The sequence below is a fragment of the Ischnura elegans genome, chromosome 7 (assembly GCF_921293095.1).
Source record: "Ischnura elegans chromosome 7, ioIscEleg1.1, whole genome shotgun sequence".
Classification (NCBI taxonomy): Eukaryota; Metazoa; Arthropoda; class Insecta; order Odonata; family Coenagrionidae; genus Ischnura; species Ischnura elegans.
Window position 1 is genome coordinate 102,795,400 of NC_060252.1, and position 16,042 is coordinate 102,811,441.

The following is a 16,042-nucleotide window of genomic DNA, read 5'->3' on the forward strand; positions in this document are numbered from 1 at the left end:
AACCTTTTCTTTAAACTCTTACACAACGATCCTCTCAGAAGCTCCTTCCTGCTCATGAACGCCTCCTTCGCTAATGCTATTCTCTTCCTGATGTCCTTACTACTGTATCCGTTTTCCTCTAACGTACTGCCTAAATAGTTGAATTGCTCAACCTGCTCAAGTTTTTCACCACCCACCTTTATCTTGAGTCTCACATTCCTCGCTCGTGATGCTTTACAAAACCGCATTACCTTAGTTTTCTTGTGATTAATCCTCATCCCAAACTCCTCGCAACGTTCGTATAACGCATCCACTAGGGCCTGAAGCCCCCTTGCTGACTGACTGATCAACGCCTGGTCATCCGCGAATCTCACTGATTTGAACATCATTCCTCCCACTTTTATCCCAGCTTCTAACTCATCCCACGCTTCCCTTACCATCTCTTCAGCATACACGTTAAAGAGCAGTGGCGATAGAGGACAGCCTTGCCTCACACCTCGGCCAATGCTTGCCCACCCAGATTCTCCGTCCGCTATCCTCACTTGCGCAGTCTGGGCCATATACAGATTACAAATCAGTCGTCTATCCCTCCAGTCTACACCTATTCTCTTGAGAATATCCATTAACTTTACCCAGTTCACCCTATCAAACGCTTTTTCAAAATCCACGAAACACACATATACGTCCTGCTCATATTCTACGTTCCTCTCCACGAGGGCCCTCATTATTGCTATTGCATCACGAGTTGACTTCCCTTTTCTGAAACCAAACTGATCTTCGCCCAAATACTCGTTTGCCCTCGCCTCCATTCGTCTGTTCAATATCCTCAGCACTACTTTAGCCGCATGGGATATTAGGCTGATAGTCCTATAATCTCCGCATTCCACAGCTTTCTTCTTTTTCGGAAGCGGAATTAAAACCGTCTTCACGAAATCCTCCGGCCAACATCCCTCCTCATAGATCTTGCGCACTAGTTCGAAAAACCTTTTCTTACCTTCCTTCCCTAGACTCTTCAGAAGCTCGCACGGGATGTTGTCCACGCCTACTGCTTTCCTAGCCTTCATATCACGGAGTGCTCTCTCTATTTCTGAATCTAATATCTCCGGCCCAAGATTATCCTCCTCCACTGCACTTTCCTCCTCTAGAGTCAATCTCTCTGGTCTGTTCGTTCCGTCATACAGGTCCTCCACGTATTCCTTCCACCTACCCTGTACCTCTTCTCGCTCGGTTAGCATCCTCCCATCTTTAGCCTTAATTTTAGACATGGCTTGTCCTCTTTTGCCGCCCGATAGCGACTTAACTTTGGCGTACAACGCGCCTACTTCTCCATCCTTCTGGAACTTTTCCATTTCCTCGCACTGTCTTTTCCACCAAGCCTCCCTTGCCCTCTTAGTTTCACGTCGTAATCGATTATTCAATTCCCTATACATTCTTTTGCCCTGTTCTGTGTCCACGTTCTTCCACTTCCTCCTCTCCTCCATTTCATTTACCATTGCCTCAGTTATCCACGGCTTCTTTATCTTTCTACTGTCAACGTAACCAATTGACTTCTCCGCCGCTTTGACTATTCCCGTTTTTAAATTATCCCATCTTTCCTCTACCGTCTTGGTACTTTCAATCTCCCGTATACTAATGTCCACTAGCTCCTGATATTCTCTCCTCTTACTCCCCTTCAGGGCTTCTACGTTCCATTTCTTCGCCTTCCTAACTTTCATAAGTCTTTTGAATCTTACGTTGCATTTCATGAGCACTAGATTGTGGTCCGAATCCGCATCCGCTGCAGGGAAGCTGCGCGAGTTTTTCACACTGTTCCTAAACCTCTGTCTTACCATAATGTAGTCTATTTGATATCTCCCCGCATCCCCTGGACTTTTCCACGTGTACCTTCGCCCTTAATGATGATTGAACCACGTGTTTGTGATGAATAATTTGTTTCTCCTACAAAATTCTGCTGCTTTCTCTCCCCTGTCGTTCCGTATTCCTAGACCAAAAGCTCCTATTTCGTTTCCATCCCTCCCTTCCCCGACTGAGGCGTTCCAGTCCCCCATCACTACCAGATTTTTCTTACCCGGTGTGTCTCTAATTATTTCCTCGAGCTGTTCATACACCTCGTCTAATTCTTCCTCCCTATGATTGCTAGTGGGCATGTAAACCTGGACCACCACAAGGTTGGTGGGCCGCGCCTCAATTTCTACCACCAGAATCCTATCGCTTACCTGGTCTATACCTACCACACGCTTACCCATCTTCCCGTTTAATACTAAAGCTACCCCTCGCTGGCTTTCTTCCCCTCCACTATATATAACCCTATACCCATCACTCCAATAGTCCCCCCCATCCCTCCACCTCACCTCGCATAATCCTAAGATATCTATCCTCCCTTTATCCATTTCCTTTTTGATATTTTCTAACTTTCCCGCCCTCATCATAGTCCTCACATTCCACGTCCCCACATTTATAGCAGACTTCTTCTTCTCCATCTTCTTGGTCTTCTTTTCTTCTTTCTTCATTGCTGCTGCCATTGATGTTGATGATGATAAGTCTCTGCAAGGATTTCGCATGTTGACGACCCCGAGGACCTTGCCGACCTCGCTGCCGTGCCCGACACCCGCCCTTTGCGGACGGGTCCCGGGCGATGAGATTCCGAGGCTCATTTGGTTGTACTCCATGTGTTCAGGGAAGAGATAGTTGGTAGGGTTTCCCACTTCCATTCCAACAGTGTTTTTCACGTGACACCATCACGTGGACTACCTTTCGTCTGGCTCCTACCCTTCGACCTATCTGGCATGGGTGGCCCTACCGGGAATAATTTTGAATTAATCCCGCCAGTGCAGCTCAAGGGGTCATAGGAGCGCGCAAGCCTTTCCACCGCGACAAGGTTGTAGCCCAAGGGAAAGGCGCGAATATATAATAATAAAAAATAAAAATACATGTATTCGTGGAGCTGTTTAATTGTATATATTTTTGTTATAATTTATTTTGTTAATGTTTGTAATATTTTATTCTACGTTTATTATTAAACTGAGCAATGCGGCCCTGAGGATGATGGCGGAGTTAGCCATTGAAACGTCGGCAGCACAAGTTCTGGCCCGGTTGGGAACCCGAGAAGAATTCGTCTCATTAGTTCGTCGGGAGAGAACTGAATGATATCTGTAGATTCAGAGGAAAATAGGTTTGTATGGAGAGGGGAGAGGATTTCTAGAACCGAGTTGGAGGAAAGAATGCCTAGTAAGGTTGGTAAGAAGAATGGTAAGTCCATTTAATCCGTGAGGTGATCTTGAAGAAAAAGGTTGGAGCTGAAAGTGTGTGGTTATTCAGGAGTCCTTTCTCTATGAATGTCCTCCAAAAATGCTTCGTATCACGAGACAGAAGAGTCTTTTGGGGCTCACTACAGCAGTCATGCTAAGACGAAAACTCCGCCATCTCGAAAGGGTTAATTTTTTTCATTTATCATGGCAAGTTGAATTGCAGAAAGAGACAGGAACATTTATTCTTAAAACATTTATTACATATGGATTCCTTAGCACATTTGCTTCATATATGTATGAGAGATTAGAATTATATGGGAATTGGGCACTCTCATCCCCCACCCAAAAAAATCCTAAACACACTTATTTTACCTCCGATCTACGCTTTTATGATTGACCATCAGCTTCCCCAGTTCATTATGTCAGCATGTTAAGACATCTGTGTGGTCATTGTGCATCATGCAGGCATGAATGCTGGGTGTCTAACTCTTTCCTACCAGCTCTCACAGTTGGAAAGAGTTTCCGTGCTACGAGTAGCATGAGAATTTTTTAAACGTCTCTGTACGCAGCTCTTTTTTTGAGGTGGAGTTACCCTGGTATTATCATCTCTAGGATTTAGGACTCAGCTCAGCCCGTCCCATTACCCGGCCACTGGTCTACCCGGCCTCTGACCCTATCATAACACGAATCTACTGTCAACTATTATTGCATTACCAGTGTATTTTTCAACCAAATATTCCAATTTATTTTCATTAATAGGGTGGTTTCCCTTTATTTCTTTATTGCCTAAATCGAATAATTATTACTCCTGAAGTACGCATTTCACACTTTTAGACTTTTAAATGACGACATCTTTTTTTCGCGATTAAATGAAAACTGAAAATTTCAAGCGCGCGAAAACGCGACGGCTAAGTATGAATGCTGGGAAAACTCCATGTGGCGTCGTTCTGGTTCCCGCTTTGCATGTGAGGTGACCTTGGGGCGAGGCTTTGAGCGCTGATACGACGCATGATGCTAGCAGGTAGCAGAGTACCCTGCTAGCAGGTAGCGCATGGCTTAAATAAGGATTATTGATACATCTTTGTTTGATACATTATCAAACAAAGAAAACTTTCCGACCTTAGGCAGTTTTAATAGGTAATTATTAAGACATGTTTCCCTGAGCTCTGTGCTCACGCATGCATTGGTAATCTCAGACGATGTAAAAGTCCTATCAACTCGTACAGAAACTAGGTCCCTGTGACGTCCCGAGGAGTGGCATCGCATGGGCGCCTATCTGGCCTTCCTCAAATGAGGATAAAATTGACCATTGCCATTCGTCTAAACCGGTATTTCTATAACCAAATAATTTGTATATAATGAATACACTAATGGTGGGTAACGAATCGCAATCAATGCCTTTCATTTTCTTTGATGAAGGAAACTACCCTATTCACTTTTCTATAAGAATCACTGGCATTTTTTAAGCATTGTGGAATTTTAAACAGATTTCTAGTGCTAACAACAAAAAAATGGTAAATAAAAGGTAAAAAGGCCGTTATTTTTAATGCTAATATTTTGTTGAAAATTGCTTATTCACAGAACAAAATGAGGAATTTATTTCATCGTATAAAAAATTGTAGTTTGCAACAAATTGTATAATTGAATACACTATTGTCAATATAACCACTTCGAAACGGATTCCTGTGGTGAGGATGATACCAAATGAGTGGGAGAGTTGGGCTTAACCCTTTCGCACCGGACGTCGGGTGGAGCCGACGGGCATTTTCATACATAGAACACCTGGTGTCAGGCATAGCTGTCGCGAACTTTTCAACGCAGGCGACCAGACGTCGGATAGAGCTGTCGCGGGGGATGGGAAGCGACCGTAGATGTAGCAATGGTCGATGGTATATAGGCCCGGCCCAAGACCCAGCTTAGCGAGACCCTTGTGCCACCCCTTAGGCTATTAAGCCTGACCCTACCACTCATTTTTGAACCTACCCACAGCAGGAATTCGTGGTGAAAAGGTTGAAATGGCAATGGTTTTTGCAAATTATAATTTTTTGCAAACTCAAATTTTTTATTCATTGGAATGAATTCTTCGTTTTGTTCCATGCGTAGGCAAATTTTAAATGAAATTTTAGTGCAATTTTTAACGAACTTCTCATGTGAATGCCTTAATACCTTGTCCCTTCATATGGGATGAAAAATATGTAATGGGGAAATGCTGTCGTTTTTAATAATAATAATAATAATAAATAATTTTATTACTCCACACACAAATTACATGACAATAACAAAATTGAGTAATTTTAGGTAGCCGCGAAGGATAACCTGTTTGAGGCTACCATCCAAAATAATAATATTTATGCTTTACATACAGTGTAGCTCATTTTGTGTTACCTTGGTTATCTATGCTGACAAAGCTTAAGTGCGTACATGAAAAAAAACAACTAAAGTAGAGTTTATAATTCATTTACATCAATTTTTTATAACAATGTTTGTTCTACACTTTCTTCAGTGAGAAGCCGAGAATGTACATTTTGCAATATATCTACATATATTTTGTAGTCATTATCGTTCATGAACGTTACAATCCGAATACCTGCCTACATTACATACTCTATATTTTCTGATTTAATCATTTTCCCCTAAGTAATTACTAATATGCCGGTATTATAAGATAATGTAACTTGTATAGCCAATTCCATACCTACGTTGTATGCCCTATTGTTAGCTACTCATTCTGGGTGGAACAATTGCTCAGCTGCCTGATGTTGTCTTGGGTAACCTACTCTGAAAAACCAAACCTTCCACTCCCACAATGATGTCGCTCGTGCATTCATACAGTCCAGGTGTTGAGTACTAATGACATTTTCGACCAATTTTTTGGTGGCCCACTAGGATTCTTCGAAAAGCGTTCCTTAATATACAATGGAGTTACCTAGTTCATTTAATGGTTTTCAGGCTTGCATTCCTTTTTCCCTGCCCTTTTCCCTTTATTGCTGAATACCTCCTCAACTTCTGAGAAAACTTTTTCACAAAAAATGCATTCCCTCCTTTCTAATTTCACTCCCACTTCACTTTGTCTCCCAAGCAAGCAGTGTTCTCTCAGTACTCCAAAATTTTACTTCGGAGAAAGGCATTTTATGATTCTCATTCTTGTTTCCCTGTGTAGTGCCCTTGTGGTCATTTTTCTGCACTAATTGCATCTGTTTTAGACAAGTTATGTCAAAAAAGTCTGTACTTGAGGACTTCATTTTGGAGTTGCTCACCAAAAGTGATAGCGAGGATGAAGATTTCTATCCCGATTCAGAAGAGGATGCATCAGAATCTGAGCCAGAGACTTCGACTGTAGCGTCATCGAGTAAGGAGGAACCATCGAGTGCATCATTAGAAGATTCATCAGATGAAGGAGAAAGTATTGTCGCAAAAAGGAGAATGATTTTATCCAAAGGTATGAATTGATTTTCCGGCGATATTTCTCCAATAATTCATGAGTTTGATGCCACATCTTCCGATTTTATCTGAGAATTCCTAAATTGGATTGCTTTTCGAATTTTTTTTCTCCAATGAGTTGATTGCTGTGATATCTGAAGAAACCAATCGTTTTTAAGTATGCAATAGAGCATTCTCCAGAGATCGTAGTGTCGCACTTGAAAAATTGGAAAGACACAACTATTGAAGAAATATATACCTTTCTTGCAATTAATTTACTGATGCCACAAACCAAGAAACTTTCTCTGAACGAATACTGGTCCAGGGACATGCTGGCAAAAACTCCTATATTTGGTGATTGCATGAGCAGAGATAGGTATTTAATGATACTTCGAATGCTTCATTTCTCAGACAATGCTCTCCCAGATCAACGAGATCGACTTTTCAAAATTTACCCACTTGTAGACTGGCTCCGTGCAACATTTAGGTTGGGCAAATTGTGACATATAACCTTAAGTAAAAATAAAAAAGTCCTAACTTAGGTATTATCAACACTATAAATCCATTTAAAATTCCACAGTGCTTCAAACAATGTAAGTTATTTTTATCTGAATGTAAATTCTTGGAAATCATAATCAATAATTATTTGTAAAAACACTGGTAACACAATTGACCACCGACTCCCGCTGAGAAAGGGTTCGACAGTCGAGTAATAAGTGGCCAGGCCCCGTTGAGTTGGGTCCTAAATCAGAAGGACGAGTGTACCTGGCCCAGAAGGGGATCATATCATAAACTTTTCTTAATTTGGGTGTTTTCCATAATTTAGATATCAACAGAGAAAATTTGCTCTCTGCAAGAATAGATTTTGCCTTTTAATATCCTGATTTCAGATACCATTGCATGGTGTCTTTAACTTCAATGCTAAACGTAGTGAAATAAAGTACAACACAGATGATAAAATTTTGTATTAAGACTGATAAATTCTGTGGATAACAAGTGCATATTCACAAAATATTTTACTAAGCATGTTATTTCATGCATTATTGTTGCATAAATGCTCTTTTCTTCAATTTTTCTTCTGATTTAGCACATGAGTATCTGAAGGTATACATCTTTAAAATAAGAGTCTCTTGCTTTGTTAGTCATGATGGTGAGGATTAGCAACCCTATACGTCATAAAATTACAAGTGAACCATCATGGGCTACAAGTTCATTTCAAATTTTCTGAGTGTAAATCTGGAATTCAGAATGATGGCATTTATTTTTTTCTTTGGTGAGCAAATCCTTTATTCATCAGTTTGTTATAATATGTGAAGAAAATCCAACACAAATTTCACAACATTACTTGAATTGAGTTTTACCTTATTCTTTTTCTGAATCAACCTATTTGATGAGGTCAGTGCATATTCTGTTCTGTAAAGTGCTGTAATTGTGATTGCATTCCTGAACAGTTATAAAAGTAGGTGATGTTACCCCTTTTAAGTTGCTAGTGAGTAGGTGGCACTTGCATGACACAAAAAGTAATTGTACTTTATTTATTTCTACATTTCACGTTGAAAGTACACTTGAAGGTAATATCTTATCTCCATAATGTGTCCAAGTGTTACCCCACCAAGCTGGATTGGCAAATGGAACGTTAGGTACATTTGCTGGAGGAAGTGCACCCAGACGAAACAGAAACCTCCGTATCTAATTCGTATGTGCATAGTATCCATTGACTACGGGGATACTATGCCGCTTCGTCGCTTTTCGTTGTGGATAATTTCCGTTCACGGCCTGTCGACGAAGCGCGTACGTAGCATGTGAATGTCCGCTATGATGCGCGTTCGAAAGGATAAGAAGCGCGCAGGAACACAGCGCTTAGGCTAATCTCAATCGTTTAAGTCGAAAATTAGATATACCGTAACTGGCACGATCGAAAAATGTATCGAACGCAGCACAATGGATAACTACCTACCATGGCCCTTATATACCCTTGGCCCTTTTACTAGGCAGGAAAGAAAAAAACCACAGAAATACATTACAGATATTATTTATTTTCTTTAGTCAATCACAATAATATTTCCAATTTTCTCTTCTAACCCACATCTAATTTGGCGAAACAATTACCTACTCTTATTCTCTTCGAAATGAAAATTATTTAAAAGAGGACTGGCCGATACATAATAACTATCTTCAATGCCTCCTCCGATGAACGTTCACTATCACAGCATCCATTTGCACAAAACAAATCCACATCCACTTTAGATCTATATTTCCCTACTGCCACGACGTCTTTCTTCTTGACGACAGATTACAGCGAAGCAATGGCACCTTCCTCCAATCTGGGCGCCTTCAATTCAACTAGAATTTTCTCCCCGTCTTCTAGTCCAAGACCACAGATTATTTTCTGATATCACAAGGTGTGATGTGAAGCTCTCACACCTGAAACTAATAATTAATAAAAATACCATGTATTTTACTAGGTCACATCTGTCGTATTATTGTTAATTATCACAGTTATTGTATAAAGGTAGGGAACACTTATAGAGAACAACTCACTAATGTACTTACTTAGTTAGAAAACACGCACTCATATACATTTATACATTGTAAAACAAAACACACACTAGAATAGTGCTACCAACCCTACTTTACAAAATTATCCCACTGAGGTTATTGCCAACCTAAAATACATTCCAACAACATCATTTCCAATTTTTGGTATTTCTGCATGAGAAATCAAATTACTAGGCTCTTAAGTAGAGTAAATAATTGTATACCAGTATATTTTTTATTTTAAACTATAGTATAAGATAATTTCAAATGATGAAAGCCGACGTATAACAAACCATTGGGCAAGCTATGAAACAATATTCGATTCTATAAATTTGGCTGCTTATTTCTATTTTCTCCCTTAACCACACGTTTAACGAATGAATTAATACAAAAAAGACAACTAAAATGCAAGAATTTGCAAATGAATTGCTGCTACAAAATTTTGAATCACTATTTTCAGTACTGAAGTTATGCATCAACATCCCGAAGTCACTTCTAACTTAAAATTACATCCAAATAATTACAGCGAGAAAGAGTACACACCTTACTGTTTTTCGTAAGGGTGAAATGTTTTCTTCTTATCACCCGAATGCACTTCTTCTTCAACTCCCGATCTTTTGGAAAGCTAAAACTTGAACCATGTCCCGGAGTTTCCTTTACACCCTGACAATACCACACCCACCTAGAGAAACTATCATGCACGAAAGGCATTTTTAACAAAAAAAAATTCCTCACAAACACGTTTCTGAAGCCCAGTGAATGAAATTAAAAAATAAGGGAAACTTCACCATTACCAGACACTATTATTCACCAAATTAACCACAAAAATCCATAAATGTGTTGAGACGTCACGTAAACATCGCGATCTCCAAAGCTTGTTCAGGCTTTGATCGGGCCTTTTTCCTAGGAGTAATGGCATCACCCGCGAAAGAAAATAGTCCAAAACCGAATACAGTTTTATCGATGAGATACAATTTTATCGATGCATATGAATTTGCCAGTCCTCTTGTATATTTTTTCGTCATTAAAGGAAATAAAGAAACAATACTTTTTTGCACCTTCTTAAGCGCGATTTCCTGTATCTTTATGGTCCACCCTCGTATTCAGATACGTAAAATTCCTGTGCCGTCTGGGTTGTTGTATTGACTGCAGAACTGCCCATTTAATTAATTCAGAGCATAGCCAACTCATTGTGTTCTTGTGAATGGGTCTGAAGAAATAAATATGAAATGCCTGGCATGACAAGGAATAACATTTACGTATGTTAGCTGATTTTGCAGTAATCTGAGGTGATCATGGTTAATAATGATACTCAGGGTGGCTACTGGCAGTTATCTTATAGATTTCCTGACTTTTTCCTCACCTTCTCTGTGTTGGAATTAACAATTTTAATTTCAAAGGATGCCTAGAACAGCAATTTTTATGGTGGTATAACATTCAAACCTGAAGTTTTATGTCAAAATACGCCACTCAAGACAACACTCTTTTCGATTGCAGATAGCATTGAATGAGAGAACAACAAACACAACAATCACCAAGCATGATCAAAGTTTCTAGCTTATGCTTTACAAATAATTATTTATTACGACCTAATTCACAGTCATAAATTATTTTCTAATATCCTTAAGGGACAAACTTGCAGGCTAATTTTTTATGTTTCATAAAATAACAGTATCAAGAAATGCACTTTTATCCTGAATGGATTAATGTGATTTATACCATAGAGTAAGAGTATTCTAGAGGGCTCACGGCATAGGCGGAAATCGTATCGACAGGCTTAATTCTCAAAGAGCTGATAGATGGCCCTGGAGTGGCGAACAAGAGGCGAGATTTTCAGCTTTCAAGGACGTTACTTGTCCCTCGTCTGTCCCCTTTCCTTCCCGCAGTCCTCTCTTCCTAACTCTCCGTCAGTCTCCCAAGCATCGAAGGGAGGAAAGACGACGTTTGCCTCGGGCTGACTGTGAGAGAAAAAAGGCAGGGTCCTATAGGGATTTCTTGCTCTCCTGACGAGCGGCGTCTTCCCTCTTCTGTCTGCTTGGCTTTCCCCTTTACTACCTACTGAAAACATTTTTACAACGTACAGCTGTGAATAAGTGTACACTGTCTCATGTACTTCAAACATTGCAGTCCGAAAGTCAAGAGGAGAGAGAGGGAGTTTTCAGGGGCCCCGGACACAGCAACATAGAGAGAGGGCCTGTTCACAGGGAGTCGTTCCGACCAATATTAGCCGTGCGTGGCGCTGCCGTAGGGTATACCTTGAGGTTGACTCTTTCCCCATTCTCTAAGGCGTGTGCCGTCACTCATTGTAGTGCTACTGCCGGAGCATGGCAGAACACAAGTAGTCGTTGTGCTGTCTGCGACGGTGGTTCAGCCGCCGTAGTGAAAATATGATTGATACCTAATTTACTTAGTCAATAAGAAAATAGTCAGCGGGTTCCGAGAAAATACTGACACGCAGAAACAAAAATATTTTTCAATCTGAAGTTATTAGTTATCATTGCGTCTGATCCACGTACAGTATAAATTCGCCGTTCTCCAGAAAAAAACTATTTATAAATAATTCATAATTGTTCATTAGGAACTAGAAGTACTAAATAATAAGATTTAAATCTGAAATAACGATCTAGAAAAGGCTCTTTGCATCCAAAGCGAATTTAGTCTTCAGCACAAAAGCGTCTCGAAAGTCGATAGCATTAAGTGGTGATATCAGGTATTTGATTGAACCTGGTTGCATTCCATATACTTTCCTTGGATAAACAATTTCTTTCTGGCAGAGTAAAATGTGTTCACACTATGTCCCAAATGGATCTATTAATTAAGAGTGAATTCTTCATTTTTAAACACTGAATTATTAATCCTGCCAAATCTTAGGCATAAACATTTGTCTAAAGAACACGACATCTCTAAAATCACACCTCCGATCATACTCAACATGCATGAAGTAATCACCACAAGGAATTTTGGTGGCACGAAAGAAAAAAACACAGAAATAAAATACAACTATTTTGTATTTTCATTAGTCAATCAAAATAATACCTGAAATTTTCTCTTATTACCATGAACTAATTTGGTGAAACAATTACTGGTATTCTATTTTGAACAAAAATTATATAAAATAGCACTGGCAGAAGCCACAATAACCATCTTAAATAGTTTTCCGACGAATGCCCATTGTCACATCATCTACTTATAAAAAACAAATCCACCTTAGTCCTATATGTCACCTCAACCACTATGTCATTCTATCTTCAAGATAACAGTTTGGTAACTGTAAAGAAATGGAAATTCCTCCGATCTGGGCGCCTTTAATTCAGCACGAATTATCTTCCCCATCTTCTCCCGCAAGGCCACTGACTCTTTTCTGATTTCACTCGCTGTGAAATGAAGCTCACACAATTAAAATTAATAAATAAGAAAATACCATGTAAATTACTACGTAGTTATTTCATTTCCAATTTTAGGCATTTCTGCATGAGATACATATCTAATGACTAGGCCAGTAGATCATTAGGATATCATTATATAGGTAGGAGATATTATATAGATAGGAGATCATTATATACCTTAACGATTTTTTAAATTTAAAACTAGACCATAAGATAATTTCAGATGATGAAAGTCGGGCACAGATAAATTACGGTTCATTGCACCTATTGTAAGAGAAAAAAGCATATTTTCACTCACGGTGGTTCATACACACAGATAACATACATAAGTTTCTGACGAGACTCATGAATTTTTCATGATGAGATCCCTGATAAAAATAAACTCCACCATGGTGGGTACAGGAAGGGTAGCATCCTTCATGGTGGGTAGTTACCCTTGCACAACCCACGCCCTACCCACCATTAAGGGTAAGGGAAGGAGAGAAAAATCCTTCGTGTACCCTTCCTTGGAACTCCTTCCCTTACATTCCGTGTACCCTTCCTCTACCCACCATTAAGGGTAAGGGAAGGATAGAAAAATCCTTCGTGTACCCTTCCTTGGAACTCCTTCCCTTACCATCCGTCAACCCTTCCTCTACCCACCATTAAGGGTAAGGGAAGGAGAGAAAAATCCTTCGTGTACCCTTCCTTGGAACTCCTTCGCTTATCATCCGTGTACACTTCCTCTACCCACCATTAAGGGTAAGGGAAGGAGAGAAAAATCCTTAGTCTACCCTTCCTTGGGAATTAGCATTTATAACTGAGGAAAACATATCCTGAAAGTGTCTCCTCAGCTACTTTCACCTGCTAAAGAGTATTGAGTTCCGTACAAGAACGTAAGCAGTCTTTGAAAGCAAAGTTAGGCGGGCTACACAACTAATCTTTAAAATTTCCTTAAGGAAAACAATAATATACATATTCAGTGGCGTAGCCAGGGGTGGGGTCCGGAGGGTTCGGACCCTCCGTCCCCCCGAAGTATAAAAACACAATCATGTTCCTTCATAAAAGAAATCCAAATATTTAAAAAATAATGAATTTAAAAAATATTACTTTGACTATTGAAGTTTTTTCGATTATGAAAAGTGTTTGAATAAGTTGAATCCCAATACTTACTATCCTGTTTTTCAAAAATTTCCCAGCTGGTTTTGGACCCCCCCCCCCCCCAAACGAAATTCCTGACTACGCCACTGTACACAATAGTTTCTATAATTGTGTGAAAAAAGCTCATTTAGAAGTTCTTCCATTCACGTTTTAGGATGTATCCTATTTGTGTGGCTGACAATGAGACACTACAGCCTTCCGCAATGCGGTACTGGAACATTGGTAAATTTGAGAGATAATATCGCTGATAGTATTTTGTCGGAAGACATGATACTGAGCCACTTTGTGAAATTTTCTACACTCCATTTAATAAGGCAAGGAAATATTACCTGAGAATCAGTCCAACGCTGAAAATTTGATGCAAAAGTAGAGACAAATTTATGATAGTTGGAGTTTTTGGTTTTGAGTTTCTTATTTCAGGACATATAAAACGTAATGGTTTGCGAACAACAACATGCGAAAAAAATATGCAAAAGAATACAAATTTTATAAAATAAAAGGTGGTACCAATTTTGCACATTTTAAGACGTTCGACGCGTTGCGGCTCACAGATCCATCATCTTGTACAAGACTCTGTCTTACATGTAATCATCACCTTTATATCTTGTATCATATGAGACACGATATGGTGAAAGGTCTTAATGTTAGTAAAATTAGACATTACAATATTTCCACTGAGTTTTAATGTGACGCTACGCGAAGCCTGAGGTATGTAATGGACATTTAATGTTCACTCTAAATTTACTTTTTCAATTTATGATAAGGATTTGTAAGTGGTTGTCCCAAGTTGCCTTACAGGTGGAACAAATATTAATATTTTGTCAATTTCATAGTAAATATATTCATCAGAATTTTACAACTTGAAAACATGACTGTATAAATAAACCAAAATAAAAATCATTTTAATTATTAAACGTTTCTGAATTTCGATATCAACAAGCCCTGACCCCAGCATTTACTCAGTAATAAACTGATGATAACAAAAGGAAGAGAATCTGAGCTGTTGGATGAAATAGTGTAGAAGTAAGTATGAGGAGCTCATGGCAATCAATGAATCAAAGGATGAAATGTGTCGACCTAAGATGTGTCCTATATCAGCTGTTCATGGCCTACATTGCTATATCCATACGCGATAGATTGCCGTTATGGTGAAATTTTCTTTGATGTCCAAAAAATAAATCGCAATGAATGTGAAGTAAATGTAATTTATCCCCGTGCATTCATTCACAAATGGTTTGAATGTTTAAGATCTTCAAGTCTGCTCACCATGTATGGAGAAATACTGTATGTTAAGGATATATATCTATTATTACCTAATTTATAACAACAATTTTTAATCAACAGTTATTTTATTGAAAGCACCTGGTTTTCTGATTTTGACACCGACAAAAAAATCTTTACCATTCGATAGTATTACATCGCATGTAATGCTAACGAGTGTTATCTTAATCGCAGACGCGTATTGCGACGCTTTTGTATACACCTATGAGTACGTACTATAGCCTAGCACTAAGTTATTAACACACTTGATCGCGGTCACTATTAAAAATTCCCTTTCTTTTTGTCCTAGAGGAAAAGGGAGATTTCGAGCCACATATATTTTCAAACGCTAATAAATTTTATTTTTTCATAAAAGAAAACGTTACGTGATAACCTGCGGAAAGCATTTATGCCCGCATCACCTGTATGTTTTACCGATAGATATTACTTATTAGAGCAGGAAGATTTTCAACAAATACAATTTTTAAAGCTAAATGTAAACATTATAAAAGAAGTTAACCTATTTAAAAAATTACGCTATAAACCAAAGGAGATTTTAAACCCCAATTCCTAAAACTTTTCACCGATCGCTGCTATTAACTTCATCTGATAACGAACTGGAACGGCGTTAATAAACTTGGTTTGTCATGCGAAAGTTAGGATGTCAAGGGCGAAGATTAAGGTATTTAATTTGACAGCAAAAAGTGATAGAGAGTACAATATGCAATGAAGTCAATGCGACAGGTCACGACTTAAATAGGTTGACCTTCTTCAAAATCTACCGAAAAGGCTGAATAATTCCTATAATTCATTGTCAGTACTTGAGGAGGAAACAATGAAATTCTCCAGAAGACATGAATATGACTCATTTCACAGAGTTAACCATAAAATCTTAATATTTAATACAGAAATTAGTTTTTGATGCAGGCATTTGCCAAAAAAGAAGAAGATTTAGAAAATCTGGAGAGAATATTGCTGGCACATTTATTAACTGAGTTTTCCCGATTTACACCCAGATAAACTCATCAATCTAATTATAAATAGGAAATTAAAAAAAAACAAATAAAATTC